This window comes from Myodes glareolus, chromosome 23, assembly GCF_982192425.1.
Source record: "Myodes glareolus chromosome 23, mMyoGla1.1, whole genome shotgun sequence".
NCBI classification, from domain to species: Eukaryota; Metazoa; Chordata; class Mammalia; order Rodentia; family Cricetidae; genus Myodes; species Myodes glareolus.
In genome coordinates, this window is record NC_142048.1 from 49,263,343 (window position 1) to 49,267,094 (window position 3,752).

Below are 3,752 nucleotides of genomic sequence, written 5' to 3' on the forward strand. Positions count from 1 at the left end.
CCACAATCTTGTACCTTCTTGTCTCCAGAACCACCGCCACACGCACAACACCTCCAAATCTGGATGTCAGCTGGCCTGACTCTTGTTTCTTAGTCAGACATGCAATGGAAAAATGAGTCTGTTCCACTCGAAGAAGAATGAAATTAAACTCTCATCTTGTACAGAAACGAATTCAAGGTGGATGAAGGTCATTAATTTAAACCTAAGATGTTGGAACTGCTGGATGAAAACCTAGGGAACACTCTTTAATATACTTTTTGGGAGACAGAGGCAGGCAGATCTCTATGAGTTTGAGGTCAGCCTGTCTACAAAATGAGTTCCAGGACAGCTAGGACTGTTACCCTGTCTCAAAAAAAAAAAAAAAAAAAAAAAAAAAAAAAAAAAAAAAGATACTGGGGTAGGCAAGGACTTTCTGAACAGAGCTTTAATAGCATAGGAACTAGACCCAGGTGTCAACAGATGGAACTACATGAAATCAATGTTTTGACATGGCAAGAGAAACTATCAGTAAAACTAATGGCCTACAGAAGGGAGAAATTCTTTACCAGTTGTACTTCAGATGAGGGCTAATATCCAAAAATCTAAAAAGAAACTAAATACCAAGGAAATAAAACTTCCATTCAACAAATGGTCTAATGAACTGGATGAACAGTTTTTTCAAAGTGCAAAGCCCCACCCCTCATCCCCCTTTTTTTGGAGATAGGGTGTTGGAGGAGGCCACTTGTTGGTTCTCAGCTACCCAGCCCCAAAATAACCAAATAGAAACTGTATTAATTAAATCACTGCTTGGCCCATTAACTCTAGCTTCTTATTGGCTAACTCTTACATATTAATTTAACCCATTTCTATTAATCTGTGCATTGCCACAAGGCTGTGGCATACCGGGAAAAGTTCCAGCATCTATCTCCAGTGAGACTACATGCCTTCTCCCTGACTCTGCCTTTCTTTCTCCCAGCATTCAGTTTAGTTTTCCCTGCCTACTTAAGTTCTGCCTTGCTATAGGTCCAAAGCAGTTTCTTTATTCATCAGTGGTAATCACAGCATACAGAGGGAAATCCCACATCCAACAGGGTTTCTTTGTGTAACAGCCCTGGCTGTCCTGGAACTCACTCTGTAGAGCAGGCTCGTCTCAAACTCACAGAGATAATCCCAGCACTCAGGAGGCAGGAGTAGAAAGATCTCTCAGTTTGAGGCCAGCCTGGTCTACAGAGTGAGTTCCAGGACAGACAGGGCTACACAGAGAAACTCTTGGGGGAAAAATGTACAAAGCCAATAAATATTCTTAAAAGTGTTCAATATCAGCTGGGCGGTTAATCCCAGCACTTGGGAGGCAGAGGCAGATGGATCTCTGTGAGTTTGAGGCCCGCCTGGTCTACAAGAGTGAGTTCCAGGACAGGTTCCAAAGCCACAGAGAAACCCTGTCTCAAAAAAAAAAAAGTGTTCAATATCCCTGGTCATCAGGGAAATGCAACTAAAATTGCTTTGAAACCCACCTCACCCCAGTCAGAACGGCAAGCATCGAGAACTCTTATAACAAGTGATGAAGAGGATGCAGTGAAAGAGGAACCCTTATTCATGGCTGGCAAGGGTGCAAACTAACACAGCTATCATGGAAATCAGAGGTTCCTCAAAGATTAAAACTGGAACTATATGACACAGCATTTCATGCCTAGGCTTATACTCAAAGACTCCCACACCCTACCCTTGAGATATTTTCATACCCATTTTTGTTGCTGCCCCATTTACTATAGCAGGGAGTTGGAACAAACCCAGACGTCTATCAACAGATGAACGGATAATAAAAATCTGGTACGTATATAAATTGGAATATTATTCCTCTCTATAGAAAAATAAAATCACAAGCTTCGAGAAAATGAATGGGTTTAGAATGTCTAATATTAAGGGAGGATACACAGCCTTACAACCTCAAAAGGCTATATGTTCTACTTGATGTGCATTCTGGCCTCTAACGCATCTGTATATACAAATGTACACCTCCGTATAGTGCAACATTTAGGAAGGAGAACAAGAAAGATATTAAGCGATGAGGATGTAATGCAGGAAAATGCCGGGTAAGTCAGGCGAGAGGATGGGTAGAGAGCGACCTGCTGCTCTGGTTTTACCGCCCACACTGTCTTTCCTGCCAATCCTCGCATCTCTGTCCCAGTGAACTCGTTCCAGTTTGTTCAGAACTTTGTAGCTGATGCTTTGGGGTGGGCTCCTGCTTCTACAGGGACTCCACCCCAGTTGTTATCTTCATGCCCCTTCGTCTTCACCATGGCTCTGCATGGTCCCTTTTATGAGAGGTGGTTTTTAAACATTCTCTCTACATCAGATAGAGAGAATGCTACCTAATTCTGTGACCCTCTAATACAGTTCCTCATGTTGTGGTGACCCCCCAACCGTAAAAATTATTTTTGTTGCTACTTCATAACTAATTTTACTACTGTTATGAATTGCAATGTAAGTGTCTGTGTCTTCCAATGGTCTTCAGCGACCCCTGTGAAAACATTTGGCCCCCAGAGGGGCCGCAGCCCAAAGGTTGAGAAACAGTGTTCTAACTGGCCCGTCTCTCACTTCCCAAAGGCTGTCCTGTTTCCTTGCTTAGTTTTGCTTAATCCTGCCGTGTTGTGGGTGTGCAATGTTGAGGACCTCATTTCTGCCAAGCATGCCCTCTCACAGGGAATCACTCATATTCTTGACCCGTTTTCAGCCCACATCATCCCTGTCATGGAAAATGCTCACGACCTGACTTGCCATTGCTGGGCACCCCACACCCAAAGCAGCGCCCTGTCCGTCGTAATAAAAGTAAGTCGTTTACCTAAAGCATTTTTATATTATGAAAATAATAATAATGCGTTGATGGGCCTGGTGGTGCATACTTACCCCAGCACCCACAAGACTGAGGCAGGAGGATTTCTGTGAGTTCGAGGCCAGCCTGAGTGAGCTACATAGTTGCAGTCTGGACTACTTAGAGACCTTCCATCTTAGGACAAAATAAAAACTAAAACTAAACAAGCCACAACAACAATGATGGAAATTTTAAAGTTAGGATTGGGACAGAAAAGTAAAAGTGTATGTTCCCAAATGCTAATAATGGCTAAACTGGGGGGCAATTGATTTTAATTTTCCTTTTTTCCTTTTCTTCTCTTTTCAGATTTATTTACACTAGTATGTATCATAACAATTTTAACTTTATGCTCAAATCACTCGCTGCAATTGCAGTTACTATGAACCCCATGAGGTACACTTATAAATATAGCGTAGGTGCTATATTTCAATTCTAGAAAATTGTAAGGTTTTCGCATATAAGCCATATGCTAATGAGGGCTCCGTTGCTGATCATTTAGGTCAGACACTTCCTGTGGTCTTTTCATAACTCTAGCTCCTCTCACAAAAGGCATGGGTATTTAATAAGACAAAACACATCTCCAGCCATTGGTTGACCAAGTTTTGGCCGGCATATTTCATTCCCTGCTTTACCCGGTGCCCAAGAGCACAAAGAAGCTCTTGGATCCTGACAGCCGACCTGGCGCTGGCACGCCACACATAAAGTACAGGCCACGCCCTGCACGGCTCTTGCTCACAGCAGCCGACGTCCACCGCCTTCTGCACCTCGGGCTCTAAAGCAGACTGCTGTCCTGGTCCTGGCTGGAGAGCAGATTTGATCTCAGGTTAACCCACTAAAGGGGTAACTCTGACCTCCCCACTCCACGCTTCCGCCCCGGCGCCTGCTAAGCCCCGCCCAGCCC